Raw genomic sequence first — 27665 nt, forward strand, 5'->3', positions numbered from 1 at the left:
ATTTTGATATCTTGGGTGACTGGATCTGTGATTATCCTTGGTTGAATTGTTGTGGTTTAATAATTTCATGTCTGTTGGCTAGCTTGCTTATTCTATTGATTTATGATATATGCATGATACTAGTCTTAGTCGGCCTATGATATCTATCGGTACATAGTGTTTGTATTGTTACTACCGGGCTGCATTCTTTTGAGTGCAGATTGTGATACATAGACTGCCATCCGTCCTCACATCTAGCATTGAAGCCACTACTGACAGATTTAGGGTGAGCTTCTATCCATGCCAGGCTGCCCGAATATCTTGTTTTATGATATCTACTTCCATTCTAGACATTTTGGTTATTTGTTAGACAGATTTCATTTCTTAGACATGATTTAGATTAGAGTCCTTGTACGATGACTTTCAGATTTTAGGTATTTGTAATAGTTAGAACTTCCGCATTTACTTCAGTATTTCTATAGCATGACTTATTCAGATCTTCTTATGCTTGAATGAGTAGTAACTGATTAATTTGGTCAATTTAATAACGGACTTGAATGAATAGATGACTTATATGTTGGTTCGCCCACTAAGATTTAGTTGGGTGTCAGTCATGACGGGTTGGGTCATGACAACAACAAGTAGGGAAAATCGACAGTGAGATGATAGCCTAGCCCTGGCTACTGCTAGAATGAAAGAAGCTGTCTAGACCAGTAGGGCAGCCAATGAGAAGATGAAAGAAGTTGTCTAGACTAGTAGGGCAGCCAATGAGAAGATGAAAGAAGCTGAAACTCTTCTAGCTTATGTTAAGGAACTAACTAAGCAACACCCTGCCAATCGGGTAAAACAGTGAAAAGGGCCAGAAGCACCACTTGGGAGTAATGTCCCACTCAGTCAACAAAAAGGCTTGACCCCATACCCTATGGAGATGACGACTTGCTTATCCCCAATTTGAAGTAGGAAGTTTACGGGGACCCGCGCGAATCTCAGCTTGAAGAACCTCCGATTTCATGCACAATTGCTCTCAAGGGCATAAGATCGCACAATTGGGGTGCGCCAGTAGAAATGTTCAAATGAGAACTTTTAGAGACTTTGGGGAGTTTTGGAGTGTATGTGCAAAGCCCAAATCTATTGCCACTGTGTGCTCCTTCTATGATCCACAAGAAATGCCTCTACCACCAAAGTCAGTCGGGGCATACAGCCAATGAGTGTGGAGCGCTGGAAAGGAAGTTGGTCCAATGGATTGACCAAGGGAGAATTAGCCAACTATAGAGGCCCCACTCTTTCCTGACCCATGACTAAGGAAGAAATCATCCAAAAAAGATATTGAGGGTTAGGTTCTGGAGAAGTGACTTCTCCAAATTCGAGAAGTCATATGCCAGGATTCACTCCCTACTGTGTAGTGTGAAGAAGATAAGAGCAGTGCCGCAAACCTATCAAATTCGCCCAGGACCTCTAAGAGAGGGTTTGCATATTTCATCATGGTCGTCCTGGCCATGACATTAAAGAATGTGTGGATTTCAAGCTGGAATTAGAATGCCTCGTGAATGATGGCCACGTTTGGATTGTCGTAGGAAGACAAGAATAGAAGATGAAGATGAAAAGACAATGAAAGTTTCCTAGCATTGGTTGGGTTGAAAAATCTAAGTATTCTTTTACTGCTTTCAATTAAGAGAAATATCCCTTTCCTTTTTATGTAAATAGAACCACGCCGACCTGATGTCCTGTTGAGGATACGTGGGAAGCCTACATCAGGACTGGTCATGGTAGAAAACTAAGTTTCGGGTAGCATAGGTGTAACACCTTGTGCCTTTAAACTAGGTTACGTTCATGATTTGAGACTCAGAAGACCAGAGAGAAGTGTAGGAAATAAATTCGTCTCAGTTCAGCAAAAATCCAAGTTATACGACCAGTTGTGTAGACCGTATATTATTATACGGACCGTATAACCAGTCTGTGCTACACACGTGGAAAAAATTCTAGTTTTTACCAAGTTGTGAAATGCTTCTATACGGATAGTATAAAGTTATACGGACTGTATTTCAGTTCGTGGAACTCAATTGGGAAATTCCAGTTTCTGGGATTTTGATCATGGTCAAATACGGCCAAGTTATAAGGACCGTATAAGTTCACCGTATAAATTCCTGACGTAGTTAAGTGTAAATACGTCATGTTCAATTCTTTCTTCCACTTTTCACATTCTCTAAGCCCTAGAACGAAGTTTTTTTTCTCTCCCAACAATCCAAAACAATAAAGTAAGCCTATTGCAACCATTCCAAGTGAATTCTAACATGTACCCATGATTTCTAAATAAGAGTTCATCATTCTTAACCTAGGGTTTTCAAGAAAAACCATTTCAAGGATCAAGGTTTAATCTTTTGGAATTCTTCTACAATTTCAGATTTTGTTTACAAGTTTGGAGCATTACCAGGTATGTAGAGTTTCTATCCACGTGTGGGAACATCTTTGTTCTTCCCCACACCACTTCTTCCATAAAGTAGGAAGTTATACGAAAACTAGAGTTTTAACCATGTTCATGATAACCCTAGGTCCATGTACTATGTTATACTATATCTTGAATTATTATTAGTCCGTTATTGTATTCTTGATATTCCATTTTGGTTATTAGGAATCTGTCCGTAATCCATGAAACCCATACTTTGCATTCCATGGTCCTTACATGCAAGTTATTAATTACTATGTTTAGTTTCATGAAACACTTTACATGTTTACATGTTTTCATGCAAGTATATTATGTAACTACATCCATGTATCATGCAAGTCACATTTTATAAAAAACCATGGGCTCAAATGCCACCTGTTTTCATGTTCATGTTTTGTTTTGGGAATTGCATAGATTACCGAAAAGTCTCAAGTAGCCTGAAACTACGTTAGCCACCGGAAGATAAGGATTGCTCCGCCCAGTTAGGATGATTCCTTCATGTTATATTGATTGAATCCTTTCATGTCACGTCTTCATCTCATACCGTTGGCAAGGTGTGGGAGCTTTGCTGGTCTGGCGAGGTACCAGACTCCACGTACCCACGTGGTGATATCATATTTTCGGTTTATTCAATGCTTTCCCTACTTATAATGTTTTTACTCAAGTTATATCTATATGTATTCATGTTCATGATCAGACTTCAGTTCCAGTTCAGTTTCGGTATTCATGATGTTACTTCCATGTCCCATGTTATTTCATTCAGTTGCTTTACATACTAGTACATTCAATGTGCTGACGTCCCCTTTTATTACCCGGGGGCCTGCATTTCACGATGCAGGTACAGATTTACAGGACGACGCACCTACTCAGTAGGATTTTCTTGTATTAGCATATTGGTGAGCCCCATCTATCCTACTGTAGTTTATGCATTAAAGCTATGTTGGGGGCCTTGTCCCAGCAATTATGATTTCCATTTTAGACTCATGATAGAGGTTTCGTAGAGTAGACCAGTCAGTTATGTTATGTCAGATATTCAGAGTTGTTTATCCATCTTTGGATTGTTTCATAGTATTTTCGCATTCATGTTTTAAATAATTATTTTATAAGCTATTATGACTTCATGTGTTTTATTAAAGCCCATCATGTTTCATGTTGCATTCCGCTCATGTATGCCTCATAATGATTCAGCAAGCCATATGGTTCGCTCGGTCACATGCAGTAAGGCATCGAGTGTCGTGTTACGCCAAGGCCATAGTTCGGGGCGTTATAAAGCTTGGTATAAGATCTCCAAGTTTAATTGTCTTAGGGAGTCCATGAAACTGTGTCCAGTGGGGTCACTTTTATATGTGTGAGGGCCCCACACATATAAACAGTTGACCACCAAGACATTCAGGATTGTCTCACTTCTTTCATACTCTAGATCGTGCAGTAGAGCGGCACTCTCAGGATGCCTTTCTAATTCATGCGTGTACGTATTTTCAGAATCATGCTTGCAAAGAGAAAGACTTCTAACAGTCGAAGGGCAGCTGCTAATGCTGCAAGGACAGAGGCTATCCGAGCCACTTCGGGTCAGGCACCTCTGCCAGAGACTACGCCACCAATGACTACCACTCCAACAGAGACTCCAGTTCCTCCACCCGGAATTAATGATACTTGTAACACCCCAAAAGTTTTTTTTAGAGAATACTTTAATTTTCAATTTATCATATCTTGATAGTAAGGGTATATTTTACTTCGCACTTCCTGAACATGAACTTGACGATATTTGAAACTTGTTTGAAGTGTGATGGTGTAGTTATATAAACTACTCCTACTATGATTATCTTAGTAAATTTACTAAATGGATTAGATATTTATAAAAGTGGGCAACCCCTTTTTATTTTATTTTATTATTTTTCATCCTTATCTTACTAAGTAAGATATATACCCTTTTGGCTCTTATCCTCTCCACCACACCTCTAATTTCGTTTTCTCCAAGGAAACAAGACACCAAAACCTCTCTCCTCTCATAATATTCATCCTCTAAATCAATCATCAAGACTTGCTTTGGTTGATCCCCAAGCAACTCCACATGATTGAGGTAAGTTACAAACTCGTTTTTGGACTGGTCTGTTGTTAGTGTTTTCAACATAATTCCTTGTATAAAGCTTAGTTTAAGTGATTCTAGATATTCTAGAAAGCTATTTCATAGCCCTACAACTTTCGTTCAGGCTCCAAAACCCAGTTTTGCTTGTATTTACTTGAAAAGGGGTGATGAAGTACAGGGCAGGTGCTGCCCAGATTTTTGTTTTGCAAACCCTACATGTACTGCTGTTAGTATTTTGAGCATATCTTTTTGGCTTAAATTTCTTCTAAACGTTGCTAGTGTGAAATTAGCTTTTGTTTCGGAAGTGGTATCCTCCCAAAGGGGATGCTACAAGTTTTGGTATCAGAGCCTAGGTCTGTGATTCTAGGACATTTGTTGTGACTTGTTGGTATACTTGTTCCTTTTTTTTTTCTTTACATGTTTTGTTGAATGTATTGCGCATATGCATCATGTATAGGTCCCTAATGTAATGTGATCTTCCCTTATGTAGGAATTAAGTTATGGCATCTTCTTCCTCTAATAGACCTTTGAAAGCCGCTCGTGAGGGTTTAAATAACTCTAATGCCTAACCTCACTTACAAGAAGGGGTTGGAGAACATTTTTCTGATTCTAATCTTCCTTGTACTAGTGGATCTGAAGTGGGAAATAATCAGGGTACAAGATTTGGGCCACACCCTCAAATGAGTCATAATACTCCTGCTGTTGATCCTCCTTTTCAACAAATGGCTGATTTCTTTCGTCACATAGCTAAAAGAATGTCCGACCCTAATGAAATGAACTTTGAGAAAATTAGAAAAATGGGTGGAGTTAAGTTTGAAGGCACTGTTGATCCTACGGATGCCGAGCAGTCGTTGGAGGGATAGAAAGAATATTTGAGCAATTAGAATGTTTAGACGCTGCCAAATTTGAGTATGCTGTCTCACTGTTACAAAAAGATGCTTATGACTAGTGGGTAAGTGTACCAAATGCCAAGGCAAAACCTCCTGTTCTTACTTGAAATGATTTTGTGAAAGAATTTCATATGAAGTATGTCCCACCTGCTTATCATGATGCAAAAAAAAGGAGTTCTTGAATCTAGAGCAAGGAAGTATGTCTATTGTTGAATATCAACAGAAGTTTCTCAGGCTTTCTCGTTATGTCAGTGGTATTATTAATAACGAAAAAGATAAGTGCAGGCGATTCGAAGACGGTTTGAATAATTCCATCAGAGAATCTGTGGCGGTCCTACAACATGAGAACTTTTGTAAATTAGTGTCAGCTGCTCTTACTTAGGAATGGATTGACAAGGAACAAGCTAGTAGAAATGAAAACAAGTTCAGAAAGGCTGATGCAGATTCAGGAGGTCCATCTAAAAGGGGAAGGTTTGACAATTCCAAAGCTAGTACTGTTCACAAGTCAGCCTAGCATAAGTAAAATATATCAAATTTCTCTACTGCTAGCACTCCAAGCTATGGCTAGGGCAAAACTCATATACCCATTTGTGCACAATGTGGAAAGAATCACTCTAGTACTTGTAGGAGAGCTTATGGTGCTTGTTTTAATTGTGGGAGGTTCGATCATAAAGTGAAGGATTGTCCTAATCCTAACCCTACTTCTTCTCCGCGTACGGAAGGCTCAGTTCAGAAACCTATTACCACTCCTTCTCAAGGGAATAAAGGTGCAAGATCTACAAACACACAAGCAACAGGTGCAGGTGGATCCAATCAAGCTAGTGGGTCAAAAGCTTATGCTATGAGATAGAAGGATGACCAAGATGGAGCAGACGTGGTTGTTGATAAATTTCACTTATTTGGCTTATGTGTTGTTACATTATTTGATCCTGGTTCTACACATTCCTATGTTTGCTCATCATTGATTTTCCCTAAAAATGTGAAATCTGTAAGACTTGATTGTGGTGTGCTTGTCCAAAGTTCTTTGGGTCAACAGGTTGTTTGTAATCAAATCTATCGTTGCTGATTCAAAATCTAGTCTTCCCTGCCGATTTGATTGAAATGCCTTTCTAAGACTATGATGTTATCAAAGGTATGGATTGGCTTCATAAATACCATGCGGTAGTTGATTGTAGGTCGAAGCATCTGACCTTTAGAGCTCCTTCATTTTCACACATCATTGTTCAAGGTGAAAGATCATTGATATCTAATATTATCTCCACGGTTGTGGCAAGAAAGATGGTTAGTCAGGGTTGTGAAACTTATCTTGCTCATATATTTGATACACACCTGGAAAGTCCAAGCCTTAAAGATATACCAGTGGTATGTGAATTTCCTGATGTTTTCCCTGAAAATCTTCCTGGATTACCCTTGGAAAGGGAAGTTGAATTTCCTATAGAGATTATTCCTAGAACTACTCCTATTTCTATAACTCCTTATCCAATGACTCCAGCAGAATTGAAGGAGTTGAAAATTCAATTGCAAGAACTTCTTGAAAAGGTTTTATTCGCCCAAGTGTTTCTTCCTGGGAGCTCCTGTTTTATCTGTGAAAAAGAAAGATGGAACTCTTAGGCTTTGTATTAATTACCGACAACTGAACAAGGTAACAACTAAGAATAGATATCCACTGCCTAGGATTGATGATTTATTTGACAAGCTAAAGGGTGCTAGGTTGTTCTCAAAAATTGACTTGAGGTCTGGGTATTACAAACTGCGGGTAAGTGAACAAGATGTCCCTAAAACTGCCTTTAGGACTCGATATGGTCATTATGAATTCTTGGTGATGCCATTCGGGTTGACAAATGCTCATGCAGCATTCATGGATCTGATGAATCGCGTGTTTAAGCCTTATCTTGATCAATTTGTGGTGGTCTTTATACATGACATTTTAATATATTCCAAGAATAGTGAAGATCATGAAAATTATCTCCGGATTGTTTTGCAAATTTTGGAAGAGAAAAGGCTTTATGCTAAGCTTTCAAAATGTGAATTTTGGCTCGGTGAAGTGGCTTTTCTGGGACATGTTGTGTCAGCTGAAGGTGTAAAGGTGGATCCTAGTAAGATTCAAGCTATTGTTGAATGGAAACCACCTAAAAGTCCACTGAAGTAAGAAGTTTCTTGGGCTTAGCAGGACACTATAGAAGGTTTGTCAAAGGCTTCTCCATTATAGCCTCTCCTTTGACTAAACTCTTGAGGAAGGATGTCAAGTTTGTTTAGGATGACAAATGCCAAAAGAGCTTTGAAAAGCTTAAATCCTTATTGACACAAGCTCCTATACTTACTTTACCAACTGAAGGGAAAGAGTATGTGATATATAGTGATGCTTCTCATCATGGTTTGGGTTTTGTCCTGATGCAGGAAGGGCGTATGCCTCTCGAAAATTGAAACCACATGAATTGAACTATCCTACTCATGACCTTGAGCTCGCTGCCACAGTGTTTGCTTTGAAAATTTGGAGGCATTACTTATATGGCGAAAAGTGTCACATATTTACTGGTCACAAGAGTTTGAAGTACTTGGGTACACAGAAAGAGTTGAATTTGAGACAACGTAGATGGCTTGAACTCATTAAAGATTATGACTGCACGATTGATTATCATCTGGGTAAAGCCAATGTGGTGGCAGATGCTCTAAGTAGCAAAGCCTTTGCTAGTTTATCTCTAAGTCCTTTGGTTTTATTTCTTGAATTGAGAGCCATGAATGCTTGTCTTGCATTTAATTCTAATGGCTCTATTGTTGCTAATTTGCAAGTTAAGCCAGTTCTACTTGAACAGGTGAAAGAAGCACAGAAGTTAGACGAGAAGCTTGTGAAATTAATCAAAGAAGTTCAAACTGGAGGAAAGCTTGATTTTAAATTAAGGGAGGATGGTTTTCTATTTTATCGAAATAGGTTATGTGTTCCTAAAGATGACAACTTAAGGAAAGAAATTTTGAATGAAGCACATACTTCACTATGTGCAATGTATCTTGGAGGTACTAAAATGTACCAAACCATCAAAGAACACTACTGGTGGAATGGTATGAAGAAAGACATTGCGGAATTTATTTCTAAATGCTTAGTTTGTCAACAAATAAAAGCCGAGCATCAAGTCCCCACTGGTTTGTTACAACCCTTATCGATACCTGAATGGAAATGGGAAAGAATAACTATGGACTTTGTTTCTAGGCTTCCACGCACTCAAATAAATCGTGATGCAATTTGGGTTATAGTTGATAGGCTATCCAAGAGTGCTTATTTCTTGGCCATTAAAATGGGATACCCACTTGAACGTTTAGCAGAATTGCATGTTAATAATGAGGCTGCATGGAGTTCCTATTTCTATTGTGTCTGACCGAGACCCAAGGTTTACATCCAGATTTTGGACTAGCTTGCAAGGAGCTTTAGGCACTAGGTTGAACTTTAGTACTTCTTTCCATCCTCAGACAGACGGTCAGTCTAAGAGGGTGATTCAAATCTTGGAAGATATGCTTCGAGCTTGCATTATGGAATTGAGGGTAGTCGGGACAGACACCTAGCCTTGATAGAGTTCGCTTACAATAATAACTACCAATCAAGTATTGACATGCCTCCCTATGAAGCCTTATATGAGAGAAAGTGTAGAACTCCTCTTTGTTGGAGTGTAATTGGTGAAAGAAAATTGGTTGGTCCTGAGATTGTGCAATAAACTGAAGATAAGGTAAAAATCATCAAGGATTGTCTAAAAATTGCCTCGGATAGACAAAAGTCTTATGCTAATCTTAACAGGCGTGAAATTGAACATCAAGTGGGAGATAAGGTATTTTTAAAGGTTTCTGCATAGAAGAAGATTATGAGGTTTGGCAAAAAAGAAAAACTTAATCCTCGATATATTGGACCATATGAAGTACTTGAGAGAGTTGGTCCAGTTGCATATAAATTAGCTCTTCCATCGGAGTTAGATAAGATCCACCATGTCTTCCATGTTTCTATGCTTAGAAGATATCGCTCAGATTCATCTTATGTTCTTCCTGTTGAATCCATTGAGGTCAGCCCTGACTTGACATATGAAGAGGAACCTATCCAAATCTTGGCGCATGAGACAAAAAAGCTTAGAAACAAGAAAATTTCATTAGTAAAAGTCCTTTGGAGAAATCATTCTAGCAAAGAGGCTACCTGGGAGCGAGAAGAGAATATGCGAATTCAATATCCCCATTTGTTTCGAGACTCGCATAAGGTAAATTTCGGGATGAAATTTCTTAAGCGGGAGAGAGTTGTAACACCCCAAAAGTTGTTTTTAGCGAATACTTGAATTTTCGATTTATCATATCTTGATAGTAACGGTATATTTTACTTCGCACTTCCTGAACATGAACTTGACGATATTTGAAACTTGTTTGAAGTGTTATGGTGTAGTTATATAAACTACTCCTACTATGATTATCTTAGTAAATTCATTAAATGGATTAGATATTTATAAAAGTGGGCAGCCCCTTTTTATTTTATTTTATTATTTTTCATCCTTATCTTACTAAGTAAGATATACACCCTTTTGGCTCTTATCCTCTGCAACACCCCTCCAATTTCGTTTTCTCCAAGGAAAAAAGACATCAAAACCTCTCCCGTCTCATAATATTCATCCCCTAAATCAATCATAAAGACTTACTTTGGTTGAGCCCCAAGCAACTCCACACGATTGAGGTAAGTTACAAACCCGTTTTTGGGCTGGACTGCTGTTAGTGTTTTCAGCATAATTCCTTGTATAAAGCTTAGTTTTAAGTGATTCTAGATGTTCAAAAATATATTTCATAACCCTACAACTTTCGTTCAGGCTCCAAAACCCAGTTTTGCTTGTATTTACTCGAAAAGGGGTGATGAAGTACAAGGCAGGTGCTGCCCAGATTTCTATTTTGCAAATCCTACATGTACTGCTATTTGTATTTTGAGCATATCTTTTTGTACAAAACTGCTATAGGAGTGATTCGAATTTCTCTGAAACCTCAAGACATATATCTACAACTTTCATTAAGGCCACAAAGTCTATTTTTGTCGTTTACCCTTTTGAAAATGAGCGACAGTACAAGACAGTAGTACTATCTAGAATTCCTGTCTTGATGAGTTGTTTCCTTACTCTTCATCTTATATCATTGTATGGTTATTATCTCAAGTATTGCAAAACTTTCGCTAAATCGCCCACTTGTACGAATTGCTTGATCATTTTGCATTCTTGTTGGGACTTTGTCCTTCTTGTTGCAGTGACTTTGTCATCTATATCGGCATGCCTCTCGATTCGGATCTTGCCCACCTTGACTTTGAATTTACATTTCGTCTTGATGATGGATTTTCATCCATTTTCAAGTATGAGTGGAAAGCCAATTTCAACATGGCTCTTGATTCTCTTGATTACTGAGTAACGACCCTTCTTGATTTGGGGCTTCGGTCCATCTTGATATTGATTGTGCTTGGTGTGATGGCATGACGTACATATTGGGCGAAATTGGTTATTCGACAAACTCTTTTGAATTAAATTATAAGCTTTCTTGACACTTGAGCCTTCGAATATTGATATCGATATTTTGAAACTCTTCAAGGTTTGGTATTTGATGCTTTCGATATACTTGGTTACTTGATTTATTTTTATCTCATTGAGCTACCTACGACGGATAAGGGAATTGGAGAATCTAATGGTTCCAAGCCTAAAGTTTATACACCACTAAGCTTTATGCTTAGCGATAGTTGTTTTCTATAGTAGGTAATGTATAGGAAGAGATTTGAAAATGACCATTTGGAGTAGACTTTTTGAGAGCCTTAGTGAAGATCACATTTGCATATGCATCTAGGTCTTGTAAAATTTTGGTGACTTGTACATTATCCATATGAACACTTATGTATGAAATTTTGGAGGCTTGTTGGACATAAGACCATATGCTTGTAACTTGAACTTGGTGACTTGTTTTGCTATTTTAGGGTGTGCTCCCAACCCAAGTCATGCCATGTACCGGGTTTACATTTTGTCTTGTAATTATGTACAAAGGAAGATACTAGTTTCTGTGGTAATCGTAGTTTGAGTTTCATGTATCTTATGGACCCGCAGTGGTGTTGATTTGAAAATGTAAATTTCAAAACAAAGTTTCTTAAATGTGGTGACTATTTGAGAAGGGCATTACCATTTTAAATTGATACTCTGATATTTTATTTCATCTAATTTTTTTTTTCGGAGGGTACAGTGGAAAAAAAATGTCACACTTTCAACCCTTTTTCGCATGGGCCTATTTCCGCTATTAAATATTTTTGTAAATATCTTTTGGCATGAATTTCTTCTAAACGTTGTAAGTGTGAAATTAGCTTTTGTTTCGTAATTGGTATCCTCCCAAAGGGGATGCTACAATACTGATGTTAGAAGTGCTATCAACATGCTCACTCAGTTAATAGCAGCTCAGGCCTATCGTCAGGTATCTGGGTCAGGTTCAGGGAATAATGAAGAGTCTTCTAAGACTAAGGACTTTCTCAGGATGAATCCCCTAGTCATCACGGGTACAAAGAAAGACGAGGACCCTCAGGATTACATTGATGCCCCCCAAAAAATGTTTAGGGTTATGACTGCCACAGAGATAGAGGCAGCTGCTTTTGGAGCTCATCAGCTGCGGGACATTGCTAACACTTGGTATGAATCTTGGGAGTTGTCCCGAGGGGAAGATGCACCTGATGCTACATGGGATGAATTTGCAAGCGCATTCCTAGACCACTTCATGCCAATTGAAGTCAGAGAAACTACGACTGAGCAATTCCTGAAGCTTAAGCAAAATTGCAGGTCAGTTCAGGACTACTATTTGGAGTTTGTTAATCTGGCTAAGCATGCTCCACTTGTTGACACCTAATTTTGGCCTCATAAGTCACGTATTTTAAGTTATGAATTTTCCGATTCAAAGATGAAGTAAGAATACTTCCTTTCAATTTTAAAATTTCAAAATCCCGAGAAAATTGAAAAATTGACATATTATTATTATTTCATAAAAATTGACAATTATAAGAAAATTACGAGTTATTTACTTTCACAAACATGATTTGAAAGGAAGATGTGTATCCTGCTCCGTCTAATTCAAAAAAATTGCTAATTAAAATGATGTATGAATTACGGTTCATTTTGACCGCTTTTTTCGCATTTTAAAATAATGTCCGGAACTATATATCAATATTAGGCTTGTTTTAAAGTTAATATTTTAAATTTGCGAGTTTTAAATTTTAATTAGCCTAAATAATTATTTTATTTAGTGATATGCGTGTATATAATATTTGGTGTTTAATTGATTTAAATTTGGGGGGGGGGGGGGGGGGAGGTGGTTAAATTAAACATTTTAAAAACTTAAGGGGGATCTTTTTGCAAAAAAAAGGGGAGGATGGAAATTTATTAAAATAAACTTCCACCCCCCCCCCCCCCCACCCAACTTCATTTTCCTTTCCTCGCATCCCTTCTCTCTCTTTCAGGCGACTTCTGGGGTTGGTTTTAGACCGCCCCTGGTGGCGTTTCACGAAAAGTTCTTGGTCATTTTTACCCAAATTAACAGGGCTTTGATTTCCTCTTATGTGTTCTTGTGATCACCAGGTTTTATTTCGTTTATTTTCAATTGTTTACATTGTTTGAGCCGTGATTGTGGATGTTGCTCTGGTTTTAACCACGCATGATGGTTGCCATGGGCGGGACCTTGGGTCCCTAGCCATCTTGTGCACCACATGCACTTGTGTGGGAAAAACCTAGGGTATTTTCTATCGGGTGGGTTCGAATTTAGGGGTTTTATCCCATTGGTACAATTGCACCGTTGGAATTGTACCATGAGATGTTTTGTGCTGGCATACGTACTATTCCTTGTATTTAGCTGATTTTCGTGAATTTTTATTGGATTTTAGGGTACAAGTTTGTTAGTTTTTCGTTTGTCCTATCTGATTTTATTTTGAAATGGGAATAGGGTACGAATCTTGGGGAATTTAGGGCCAGGTGTCCTTCTATGTTGTCATAGGATTCCCATAAGGTTTGGTGCTATAAATAGCAAGGACAAAACGAAGGATAGGGTCAGATTTTCATTCCCTAAAAAAATTCTGTGTTTCATCTTATAGTTTATAAATATATATAAAAGAATATATATAGAGGTGGAGAGGAGAAAAAAAGGGGGAAAAAAAAAGGAAAGGTAACTTAAGGATAGTGAAGGTTTTCATTGCTTGAAGTGTGATTCAATCTTCCTTTGATCTTTAGGTTGCACTACAAAAAGGTAATACCCTATTTAGTTTATTTCATTCCTGTTTTGGCTTATTTATATGCTTAACTTGTTTATGATTGTTTAAAGTTGTTTTAGTTATTGTTCTATATGAGTCTAGCTAATTTGTATATTTTAGAGTTGTTTATGTTTGATTAGAAGCTGTTTAGTTACTGTCTTATTGAGTTTGTTAAGCTACTATGTTATAATGCTAAAAATGATGACGATTAAAGGTCTTTTTTTTGTTTACTGTTATATTGATTATGGGATAGAATGGGGACTTTGATATGAACTTTGCTTGAGTTGGTACTGTTATGTGAAGTTTCTGAGGCATTATTCTCATTTTTGTGTCTAGGCTATTGTTTTTATGGATTCTATGTTTCTTTATGTCTTGGTTGATTTGTTTTGGTCTCAGCTTGAGCTGTCAATCTTAGGTGCAAAAAGTTAAATAAGGAAGGTTTTAATATTGGTTTATAGTTGGTTACCACTATCTTTGTCTAAAACTGTTCTAAAAACTTAAGTAGTCTTTGTTTTCTTGGTTTGTTGATCAAAAGCTAAGACCTAGGCTAAATGTTGTCTTGAATGATGTGAACACTCTTTGAAAAGGCCAAATGATTCTCAAACAAGAATTGTTTTTTTTTTCTCCTAAAAATGGAATTTGAGTCTATATTTCCATTTAAATAAGTCTGTTTTGTGCACACCAGTGAGATTTTAGAGGCTGTAATGTATTCTGATCTTATATGGCCTTCTTGGACTAAGTTTGCACTAAAAAAGGATTTCTTAAACCTAAAATGTGCCTGTTTGCTTTTCTACTGTCTACATATATTGAGCTTGAAATTATTTGAATCTCTGTTTGCTTGTTTTATCTATGTTGGACTTGTTCTCCTACCCTTTAAAGATTAAATCTTTTCAAAATTTGCAAAAAATAGCTTTCAAAAGATCAGCTAGCTGTAAAACTTTGTGAACCTTTAAAGCCTGAACCTCTGATTTTCTCTTTTTTGACTAAATAACTGCTAAAGCTATAATAAAGCAGGACTTATGTGCTCTTGTGACTGTTTTGCTTTATTATATACATTTTGTCCTCTTTGAATCTTGCTAAGCCCTAGGAGAAGTAAAAAATGACTCTCTTAACTTGCTTTGTAGATACTGAAATTGCTAAGTGTGGCTGGAAGCCTCTAAAACCAAGAATCTATTTCAAAATAGGAACATGATGTGTTTATAGCTTGTCATGTTGGTTTTAAAATAGTTTGAGTCCTGTTTGGCCTTGTGTGCATTTAGCCACTTGTTCTAAGAATTGTTATAGGAAGCAAATAATAAGTATGTGAGAACATGTTTTCTCTGTTTAAAATTGAGAATCAAAGGCCTAGGCTAGTGTCTTTGGGATTGTGGTGTGTTGTTTGTGATCTCACTGTGACCTGTCTTCTCTTTCAAGCTTGTTTGTTGTCTAAGTTGCTGTGTAGAATGCTCTTTGAGCTCACTTTGATTAGGTAGGCCTTAAATATCCTTTGATTGCCAGATTATTAGAAGGTAATCATATAGAGAGAGTTAGAATTTAACCTTAAAAGAAAGTCTGAAACCAAGCATAGAAGTGGTTTAGATTCTTCCTTCCTTTCTTTTCTATGTTTGATCCTAGAACTTGAATATTTTTGTTCCCTATACGTTGTTGGCCTATACTGTTTTTGAATACATCCTTTTTGTGACTTAGGAGAAGTGACATGAGCCTTTCTTGATCACCTTTTCTGAACATTGAGCCATTTTTGTGCATTATCCCTACCTGTATGCTTGATATGGACTGCAATATGCTTGTTGTTTACATTGTTAGACCATATTAAGTTGGTAAGAACTAGTTATGACTAGACTGTCTCTTAAATATTTGATTCAAACTTGTAAGACTTGTGACATCTAATGCAGTGCTAAAACTGAACCCAGAACTGGCTTTCATGAAACAATCTTCTTTAAAATGATTTGAAAATGTGTTTATGGGATCCTTAAATATGTTTTGAAAATCCAGTATCTTGTCTGTTGCCTTGTGTGTCTTAAACTTGAATTTCTGGTTTCTTTTAAACAACTGTGTGGTTATAAAAAATTCAAAGATGAAGACCGGTGATTTATAGAGTTGTTTCTACTTTGTTTGAATATTGTCTTGTCCCTCCTTGGTCTTATTAAGTCTCCTTTGAAAGGTTGGACTTAGATTGTGGATTTTAAAATTTGTTTGAGATTCTGGAAACTGCTGGTGGAGTATGTGGACTTTTAAAAGGTGAACCTGAGTATAAAATATTGGTTTGGAAGGTCAATGTCATTGTTGTCTGTCTTATTGATTTCTGAGAGTTTAAGTGTCATTTTAAACCTTGTGTGTGTTGCTAATGCTTATTCTGTCAAACTGATTATCAGAAGTTAGAAGTATAAAGAGTTTTTGGAGGCTTGATTTCCTGTTTTAAAAATAAGTATAACTGGCCTAAATTAGTACTTTTGAAGTTGTTGTGTGCTATTTGTGGAATTGGTTTCTCCTTTCACCCATGTCAAGAATGCTCTATAAGATGTTGTTTTTGAGACTTGTTCCTCTGGATTTGAGTTTTGGGGTCACAGTTCTGGGAACTTTCATCACAAGAGTTTAAGTGTATAGAAAAGTTAAAGCTAAACCAAAAGTGTTTAAAAGGGACTAAATGTAGGGCCTGTTTTATGTGGACCATTCCCTTGGCCATTTTGTTTGATTAATCCTGTGACTTGTGCACTTTATCTTCCCTTCCTTGCTTGTTTGAATTATGCCATATCTGCACCATCTGGATCCTTTTTGACTCTATGAATATGATTGTGATTTTTCCAATAGAACTTCCTTTGTTGTGGTTTGTTATGTTGAAACCTAACCTAAACTTGCACCTAGAATAGCATTATGTGTCCCTGAATCCTTCTACTTAAACTGGATAGGCTGAAATTGCTTAGTATTGTCATTTGAATTCCCACCTTGGCTTTTACTTATAGTGTTGCTGCCTCTGTGTTACTTGACCCTTTAAGCCTTACTTTGCCTTACTTGTTGACTTGTAAACTGAAACCTTCTACACATTACTTTGCTTGCTTTACAATTGATTATCTTCCCAGGCTTTGTTGTCATTCTGGGATTTAGCTTGTGTGACTAGATTTGAGTCTACTTAGGCCAATATGATTCATCTAATTGTTCTTGTTAGTTGTTTTGACCCTGTCGTAGCTTTGAAAATCCAATCCTTGTTAAAATTGATTAGAAAAAGAAGAAGTTATAGTGGCTTTAAAATGAGATATTTGAGATCTGTAGTTGTGTAATTTTCTGGGATTTAAGATGACTAAAATTGAGTGATATACACTAATATGTGGAGGGTATGCAAGAATGTTTTGCTCTCCTAGGTACATCATTGGTGTAATATGGTTCTTATGCTTAGTGGGAAATCTGAAAGTTGTAGTTTAGGCCTCAGATTTTGGGCTGCATCTCTTTTTGGCCTTTTAGACCTCCTTGTGTGTTTTTGCACTTAGCTTTTGGACTTTGCCTTGGGATTTTCTGTTGTGATGTTGTTTACAGTTTTGGTTATTAATGTGGGCTTGGCCCAAGTCGTTGTAATTAATTTTTTGGCTTTGTAATTTATTAGGTGCTTAGCTATGTTGAGTAGTATACTAATATTGTGTATACCCATTTGTATTCTTGTCCGCCCAAACCCGTTGGTGGGCCCCAACGAGGCCCATCAACATATCTAGATCGAGTCAACCCAATTTGGAGCAAAAAATGGAGCATGCATCTTGGACTTGAGGATTTTCCGAAATGCATAACATATTCTTATTAGGCTTGGTCGGCCCAATATCCCTATCTATTTATTTATGCGTTTGAATTCTATACTTGTGTATTCATTTATAAACTGGAACCCTTAAAAGATTATCCCACATTTAAAGTCGCCAAAACTCAATTTTTATACTATGCAAAATCGATTTTGGGAAATTAATATAATGTGTAGCTTTAAAAAATAAAAACGGACTGTTTTAGTATGAATATTGGACTAAAAACAATCAATTTTATAAAATAGGAAACTGATTTGGACCTTTTTCGAAAACTTGTGGGCTGTTATAAAGATCTGAGGACTATTGATTATATGGACTGATTTAGACTTATTGGACTGATTTTGACTTTCAAAACTTGGATTAAAATTGGATTAAAATTGATAACAAATAAATATAGTTGACAAATGGACACTAATAGTATACCTTAACTATTTTCTACACTTAAATAAAAACTCTTTAAAAATTTAAAACTTAAAAGGGTGGGCTTACGTGGCGCTTTACCTAGGTTAAAGCCTTCGGGAGTTAACCTAGGGGTTTTAGTCTAAAGCCCAATGCCCAATTTTAGGTAAAATTTTATCACTTTCGTTTCTTGAAATGTGATATATTTTGCATGAATGACTAACTTTTTATTGCGTAAACATAAACCCAAACAGTTTTTTCACTATAAATAATTTATATCTACAAAGGCATACTATTAGAACCCGTAGGTCAACTGTATTTTACGGATCTTTAATACCGGGGTGCCTAACACCTTTTCCGGGGGATCACCAGAACCCTTACCCGTACTTTGGTTAGATTAGAATTCTTTTAAAATTTTACCGTTTTGAATGAACCCTCTTCGAGCTGGTTTTTCTAATTTCTTAAAAATTAGGTGGTGACTCTAAAATAAAGTCCATTTAGAGCACCATTCATATAGAAGTGTATTTTTTCTTTTTTTCTGATACGATTGAAAATCGTACTTCCTCGGGACACTTTTCTTTTAAATGAGGCAAGTGCAAATACGAATCGAAAAAAATAGAATCACTACACCACTTATGGTACGGACATGAGGGTAAGAGTGAGGAAGTTTGCTTATGGTCTTGATCCCCACTTGTACGATAGGGCCAATATTGCTTCATAAAACGATGAGATGACTATCTCCAAGATGGTTGCTTTTGTATAGGGGAATGTGACAAGGCTAAAGGAGGAGGAAGCCTTGCAGAAAGAGAAAGACAAAGAGTTCAATACGAGGGTCAAGTCTGCCGGACAGTTCAGCGGTAATGGGAACAGGAAATTCTTTAAGAACAGGTCAGCAGGACCTGCTCCATCCACAACAAGTGCCCCAGTCTCGAAGTTTCGAAATGATTAGAAGCAGAATTTTAGACCATCAAGTTCTTACTCTTAGGCTAGTGTGGGTCAGTCGACTTATACCAATTTGATATGCGGCAAGTGTAATAAAAGACACTTAGGTGAGTGTCATGTGGGTACTAATGCATGCTTTAGATATGGTCAGAAGGGCCATTTTCAAAAGGACTGCCCATTAGCTAGGCAAGGTAATGTGGCGCAGTCGACAAACTCATCAGCTGCTCGTAACAATCAGGCCCAGCAGGGGTACAATGTAGCTAAGTCTGGAAACACAGGCAGAGGGCGAAACCACTTGTATGCACTGATAGGCCGTCAGGGTACAGAAGCTCGTGCAGATGTGGTCACAGGTACATTAACAGTCTTCACATTCGATGTTTATGCCCTTATTGACCCAGGATCCACTTTATCTTGTGTAACCCCATTTATTGCTAAGAAATTTAGGATTGAACCAGAAAAATTGCATAACCCTTTGAGGTATCCACCGTAGTTGGGGAATTAGTTGTAGGAAGACGTATTTATCGGGGTTGCCCAGTTTTAGTCTATCACCGTAGAAACATAGCTAACTTAGCAGAGTTAGAGATGGTAGACTTTGATGTAATCATGGGTATGGATTGGTTGGCTTCATGTTAGGCCACAGTATGTTGTAGAACCAAAGTAGTGAAATTCGAGTTTCCTAATGAGCCAGTTAAGGATAATTCAGTGGTACCCAGGGGTAGATTTATTTCCTATTTAAAAGCTAGAAAAATAATTTCTATGGGTTATATCTACCACTTAGTTCTTGTCAAGGATTCAGATGCCCAGACTCTAACTCTCTAGTCTATCCCAGTTGTAAACGAGTTTCCAGAGGTCTTTCCCGAAGATCTTCCAGGAGTTCCTCTTGACGGGGAGATTGAATTTGGAATTAACCTACTTCCCGACACTCAGCCGATATCTATTCCGCCATACATAATGACTCCAGTAGAGTTAAAGGAGTTAAAAGCCCAGTTGAAAGACCTTCTTGATAAGGTATTTATTAGGCTCGGTGTTTCACCTTGGGTGTGCCAGTCTTATTTGTCCGAAAGAAAAATGGTTCCTTACATATGTGCATTTACTACAGCCAGTTGAACAAAGTCACCATTAAGAACAGATACCCTCTTCCCAGGATAGAAGATTTATTTGACCAACTTCAGGGTGTCCAGTGTTATTCTAAGATTGACCTCAGATCAGGTTACCATCAGTTAAGGAAGTTAATATTCCGAAGACCGCTTTCAGAACCCGTTATGGTCACTTTGAATTTCTTATTATGTCTCTCGGGTTGACAAATGCACCAGCTGCTTTCATGGATCTTATGAACAAGGTCTTCAAGTCTTACCTTGATCTATTTGTTATTATCTTAATTGATGATATTTTGGTGTATTCCCGTACTGAGGCCGATCATGTTGAACATCTCAGAATAGTGTTGCAGACTCTTAAAGATCGCCTTTTTGCAAAATTCTCAAAGTGTGAATTTTTGCTTAAGTCAGTGGCGTTCTTAGGCCATGTGATCTTAGTTGAAGGTGCTAAAGTCGATTCTCAGAAGATTGATGCCGTAAAGAATTGGCCCGGAGCCACCTCAGTTTCTGATATAAGAAGTTTCTTGGGTCTAGCAGGCTATTATAGACGTTTCGTAGAAGGATTTTCCTCTATTTCTGCTCCATTGACTAAGTTCACACAGAAAAAGTTTAAGTTTCAATGGTCAGATACTTGCGAGTGAAACTTTGAAGAGTTGAAGAAGAGATTGACTTCTGCTCCAGTTTTGACGCTACCAAAGGGAACCGAAGGATTCGTTGTTATCACGAGCCATTTTAGGAGCGCGCGGGTACCTACCTTGCCCACCTCGGTAGGAAAACCCTCTATCGAATAGCACATCCATTAAATAAAGACGAATCATTTAAACCAATTGATATTTAGAAATAACAGCGGAACGTTAGAAAATATTCAATAACCTCAAGTATTTATAAGATTACAACCGTTACATGATTACAGACTCGATCCAATTTTTCATGACCTGGTCTAGACTAGTACAAGAGCGACTAAATGAATTTCGATTTCCACTATATTCTAAGACTCAACCTCCATCTCGGAATGAAGTAGGAGGAGGTCTTCAAGATCAGCACCGCGCATTTCCGCACACGTCACAATTAACCACCTGAAACAATCTACACCCCGAAAAGGGTGTAGCAAGTACAATATCAGTATAATCCACACGTACTGAGTAAGTATCATAGGCCGATAATGGTTAGTAACACATATCAGTAGAAGAATTCACGGATAAACATGATAACAACCTAATCAAGTCATACGTCTATCTACCACACACTTTACATCAATACCTTTTAATCGTTAACTTCACCCCAATAATCACCAGCCAACCTCACAACAATCTCACAACTCACGTATCATTAAATCGTTCGTTTTAGTCTAGTAATCAACTCATCATTAAGACACCTGTTATCCTACACACATAGAGATCAAACATATAACTAATCTTACGGACAGTCTATGGGATGCTTTAACAAGTTCAATCAATAAATCCAGATACAAGTACATGTCATTACCTAAGTAAAGCCTCTAATCCCAAATGTGCCAAGTCTGAATATATCAAGTCCGAATCCAACACCACAAGTACAATACCAACATCTCAAAAATAAATCATAATGCAATGCAATGCAATAGTGTATGAATGCAATGCAATACAATGCATATGAGGTGTACACATGTACTCCGGATGAAAATATCGACATCTCGATAGCACAACCCAGCGTGACTCGCGAAGTCTAAGTGCCACCCGTCTTGGATCTTTGCCCAACAGACAGACGGGACTCCAGATCTTTGCCCACGGGGGGTTCTCACCGGCACCACTCTGGGGGGACCCGTGGAGTCCATGCACTAACAACGATTCTGGATATATCATCGAAATCGGTTATGCAACACCGATGCCAGAATAGATTATCGGCCATCTCACAATCAATCAAGTAAAAGAGTTTTATCAAATATCAGTTCCACACAATCAACGATCCCGGAATTGATTATCGAACATCGGCCTTCTCACAATCACTCAAGTAAAAGAGTTTATCAAAATATCAATTCCACTCCATCAATGATATCGGATCATCACCGAGTATCGGCCATGCATCATGAATGAATGAGAATGCGTGCAATGCGTGTATCAACATCAGCAATCAAGCTCAATATCACTAGTACCAACAATGAGGTACGCCAATAATGTATTCGAACCACAAATACCAATAATGGGTATGCTAATAATATAACTGAATCACAAACAGCAACAGTGGATATGCCAACAATATCGTAAACTAGACGATAACAGAATCCAGTATTTATCAACAACTCATGGCATCAAGCGGGCACAATAGAACAATAAATCACAACACAATGGGGTGGCTAGTCCCAACACATAACAGGTTAATCAAATCGATATACATTATTACCACTTCCCTAAATCAGCCTATTAGCTTAGAGCAAGAATCTCACCTTACACTCACAATCATTCATCACAACTAAATATAGAACTGAGTCACAATCGTTGGTGCATTTTATCCTTCCAATTATCAACTAGATTCACTATTAATAGCATAACACAATTAATCACATCTTATGAGAATTCTCATCATTAGACACAGAAATAGGTATCACCCGCTACTCCCAAGTCACATAAAATTCACCGATTTTCAAGAAAGCCACATCATACATCCTAAATAATCTATAGGCCACAAGCCCGAACACACAATCACACATCAATACCATCCTAGGATTCCATCCCAAATTTCCAATTCCTATACATGCATTCTCCGTTCTTTCTAATACACGAAAATGAGAAACTAACCAGAGTCTACCAAAAAGGAAAGCCATAACCTACCTGGCAGCCGAATAGGCACCACGAACCCACACGTTGCCTTGTCTTTTAAAGAGTCTCCAAATAATTGTAATGACCCGTTTGGTCGTCTTGGCGTTTTGGAGTCTTTTCCCCAAATTATTTTTCTCGTAACTTGGAAATGATATTCTTGACTTGCAGAGATAGGTGGGATGGTTATATAATTAACGGGAAAATTTTAGAATTTATCTATTTAATGTGTGTGAATAGTTTATTCAAATGAATTTTATTTGCAATTCTATAAGGTATAAGTTGGTGAATAATGTAATTTACTAAGTGGGTCAATTTTTACCTTGTACATATTGGTGGAGTAAAAAGATTATTTTGCACAATTATTTTAATTGGTGGTTAATGGGCCAAACCCATAATTAATTTAATACCCTATGTTATATGATCATGTACAAGGATGGATTAACGTTAATAGGGTTTGCACTTTTGAATCATAATGATAGAAAAATCTTACCGTGCATTTTCGGCAAATGGGGGGCGACTAACCTGACTCAGGTAAGTCTTGCTAATTTTTGTGATTTATTAATTTCTAGGAATGACATTATCTATTGTAGTAGTATTTGGTGGAAAGGCATTAAATTCCTAATTTATTTTCCACTTTCTATTGGTGTTTAGCCATAGGAAATTAGGATACAAAGTTAGTGGTTAAATCATAGTAATGATGACTAAATGATTTGAGGCTAAGGCTAATGTAATGGTGGGTTTATCATAGGGTAATGATTGCGGATGATGATGGATAATAATGAGTTAATGATTAATCAATTACGATGGAAGGATAAAATGCAAATGAATTCATAAGGTTTTTGTAATGTTACTGGATTCAAACGTAAATGTTGGTTCTAAGCTTTTGGTTTCATAATTTCCTTCAGGTTTCGAGATATCATATGCTTACATGTTGAGACTACAATTTTTAATATATTGAATATATGTAATTGAATGTTAGGTGTATTGGATTATATGAAATTTTTTAAATTCATGGTATTTGAGTTCTGGAAAGTGAGATGTTAATCCTAGGTTAAGATTTTGGGATAATTGAAGATTTCGAGCCCTAGTCTTAAGAAATAATAATTAATGATTTAAGAGTCCATTTATGGATGGAATTGATTAATTTTTTGGATATATGACCCTTAGGTTATGGGTCAAATGATTTTTAATAAAATTCCAATTTTGCCTTAGTGGGCCGGAGTTCTCTTTTAAAGGTCGTTTTTCGATTCGAATTGTATTGTGGCAATATGGGTATCATTAGCTTCGTAATCTAATGCAGATTAATTAATTGATAGACTTTTACCGTTTGGAAGCTATTCGGAGGGGAAAGGCTCAAGCGGATCAGTTCGTGGCACCGTTCGGCTTCGAGGTAGGTTACAGTTTACTTTATGTCTAGACTCCGGTTAGCAAAACGTATGTAGATAGTAGTGGTTGACGGGGAAAGCATGATAGGTCTTCAGGCATGGTGTGGATGTGAATTCCATCTAGGTTGGTATTGTCAATTGTTATGTGCGCTTGTCTCCATTATTGCGATATTGTTATGTGGGCTTGTCACCATGGTTGTGATTTCATGTACTTGATATAATTCTTTCTCTCTTGTTATCTCACTTGTCATATGGAAGAGGAAGGTTATTACTGAGAAATTGAATATTGAATTGCTTTTCCTAGTATGAATCTATGGAACCTATGGCTGCGGTGATTATTGAGGTTGATTTCATGCAAGGCATGCATCCCATATTCTATGTGCTATTTGATGTGATTATCACCTAGTTGTATCTCTATCACATACTAGCCCACTCACCTTATGAAAGGGAAGTGTAATATTGATGATTGAGCCATGGACAATAATATGACTTGTACTTGTTTATTGCATATTGGTGATATAGTTGAGACTGATATCATGCATGACATGCTTCCATATTACTTTTATGTTGTCCTACTGGTGAGGAGAGTGATTGAGAGACTCCGAGGTCTTTGCCGGAGATTGAGAGTGACAGAGAGACTCCGAGGTCTTTGCCGGAGATTGAATATGATTGAGAGACTCTGAGGTCTTTGCCGGAGATTGGGAGTAATTCATAGCCTCCGAGGCTTCTGCCGGAGAGCACGAGCGGTACATGGACTTTGCGGGTCCCCCATGGGTCATGACTATGAGGCATTGCCATAGCATGTTTGTACGAGAATGAAGCGTGAGAGGTGACTACTGCATTGCATAACATTTACATAGCACGACATTGCATTATTGAGTTGTTATTTGTAAGTATTTATTTTTGAGGCTTGGTGGACTCGAGGTTTAGAGATTTCCCCCTAGGCTTATAGCCTGAGATATTGAAATCCCTTGTGACTATCGTTACTGCAAGACTTTCATATGTGCTAGAGTTGTGACTGTGTTTGATTACTTATTTGCTTACTTATTAGTTGCTTATTGTTTATATGGTGAACTAACCATTGTCGGCCTATGATACCTACGAGCCTTTGGTTGTGCTCATACTACTCTTGCTACACTCCTTGTGGGGTGTAGAGTTATTTTTAGTTGATGTTCGAAGTCTGACGACCGTTTCGAGGAATTCGTCAAAGGCGTTTGGGTGAGCTATTTGAGATCTTGCAACCCAGAGTCTCTCCTTAGATTTCTGTTGTTCTCTATCCTTAAACAGAAGTCGTATCCAGTTTGAGTCTGTTATCTACTTCAAATTGTAAACTTTTTAGAAGCTCTTGTACGAGTCTAGACCAGGTTTTGGGAATTTCTTATAATAAAAGTATTTCTTCCGCATTGGTTTAATATTTAAACTGCTAGAGTGTGTTTACATGTTGTTATTCCGCATGTTGTATCAAATTAAGGTAGTTACCTGAAGGGTTCGCCCACCAGGGAGGGTTAGTGTGGGTGCCCGCATGATCCATGATTTGGGTCGTGACAAGTTGATATCAGAGCTCTAGGTTCACCGGTCTCACGAGTACAAAAGCAATGTCTAGTAGAGTTTTGAGGAATGGTACGTAGACGTCCGTACCCATCCTCGAGAGGCTATAGGGCATTTAGGAAACTTCCATTCTTTCATTCCTTTCGTGCTAATTCGTTCAGATTGGTATTTTGTCGATCCAAATTGGTATCTGAATTGCCCTTTCTTATTCTCACACGGATGGTGGGAACTCGTCCTAAAATTCTTACGCAAGCGGTTGATATGACGTGGCGCGGTACAGTGCGAGATGTGTTATTCTGATATGTACGCATGACCAAGTTTAGCTTTCAACTATGAGTTAAACTTTTAGGTTCGGTATGGGAAAGTGGTATGATGATTCAGAGGAGTTCATGACCTCCATGTCTTCAGCGGTGAGTTAGTCAAAATCCGAGAGAGTAATATTATTGTTTCACAAGAATGTTTTGCACTAGATGTGATTTGTATTGGTAAGTTTTAGCATCGTCAAGTTTATTGTGATGATTTGTGGCACAAGTGTATCAGTGGCAAGTCAACAATTCAGTAATGGTAAAGTATTGATGTCAACATCAGGAAACAAGTGTAGCTTAGGGAGGATCGTCCGATTCGACAAGAGGATAATGGCCGTGCTAAGGTATTGAGAAAGGATTTGAGGAGAAGGATAAGAAAGGTGAGTTTTGTGGTAAAATGTAATGATGTAAGATTTCTTAGGATATATTGATAAGAGTACTTTTTGTCTTATGGGACAGAGGCGTAAGGAAGAGGACCTGGATAGATCAATCTTCGCTATAGGAAGGGAACAATTGGTATCTGACATGTTCGTCAGGATAAGGTTGCAAGATGCACGAGAGTGGATTTCATATTCGGTTGTGAAAAGCTAAGTTGGGCTTCGACATGACAAATTGTAGTGGTGGATTAAGAACTAGTAGTTTGTGGGTTTCTTCAGGAAAATGGCTATCGGTTCTAGATCCGAAGGAAAGGTTACATGTAACTAGGGGAACTTAAGGTATTGGGCAGCTATGCTCCTAGTCCTACAGTGAGGGGTGTATTCGCAGGGTCATTGTGTTTAGAGGATTGGTAAGATTATCGTTTTCTGACCAAAAGCTTGTTGATTTGTGAGTATTTTGCAGTTGTTTAATGTAGAGTAGATGTAAGGAATCATGAATGAGTCAGTATGTTCAACTATGTCATAGTCTAATAGGGCCAGTGATTGATTTATAGGAATGACTCGAGCTCTGGACAAATGTGGAGTTCTAAAGAATTACTGGGTGTTGCCTCTAGTTCTTGGATAAGATTTGTGTCCATGGTATATAAAGGTCAATACTTGAGAAGTGCTACAATTATTAGTATAATGATTTTTTAGAGTTGACTGAAGGACAGGAATAATCGCATGATTTGATTAGAGGAGTTCTAGTTCGGAAATTAAGGATCACCCTATGGATTATGCATTAGTTCAGTGGTGGTTTGGCATATTGCTTTGACAATGATTATTCTTGTTAGGATAACCAGGGTTGGTCGGTAATTCCTAGTGGGAAGACTTCTTGAAGAATGGTTTGTGTGCTACGTCGGATTTAGAGTGGTTCTCAGTTTGAAGTTTGAGTGAGGCAAAGGGAACTCTTGGTTGTTGAGTGAGTGGCATAATACTATCTCCAAGGTTGAATCGGCTATTTGGCAGGACTTGTGATTTTACGGTATATTTTTGAGTGGGTTTGAGTGATAGTTGGTCGGTGGCGGTGAATGTGATATGAATGGAACTAGAGGAATTGAAGAATTAAGATAAAGCTATAGTTGATCGAGAATCGGAAGGAAGGAAGTACAGTTTGGCAAAAAGAAAGGATTCAGATTCAAAATAAAGGTATTACTTAGGTCAGGTATGGATTGTGCTGTTGTTGTCTTGCATCTTCCAGAGGAGGTATGATTGTTAAGTACGCTTAAAGAAGGAAGTCCACAATAATGGACTAAGTGTTGTGACAAAGTTCGGTAAGGTTTCGCGATTAGTGACTTATGAGAAACAAATTTCAGATGACCGGCATGTTAAGATTTATGG

This window comes from Lycium barbarum, chromosome 2 (assembly GCF_019175385.1).
Source record: "Lycium barbarum isolate Lr01 chromosome 2, ASM1917538v2, whole genome shotgun sequence".
Classification (NCBI taxonomy): Eukaryota; Viridiplantae; Streptophyta; class Magnoliopsida; order Solanales; family Solanaceae; genus Lycium; species Lycium barbarum.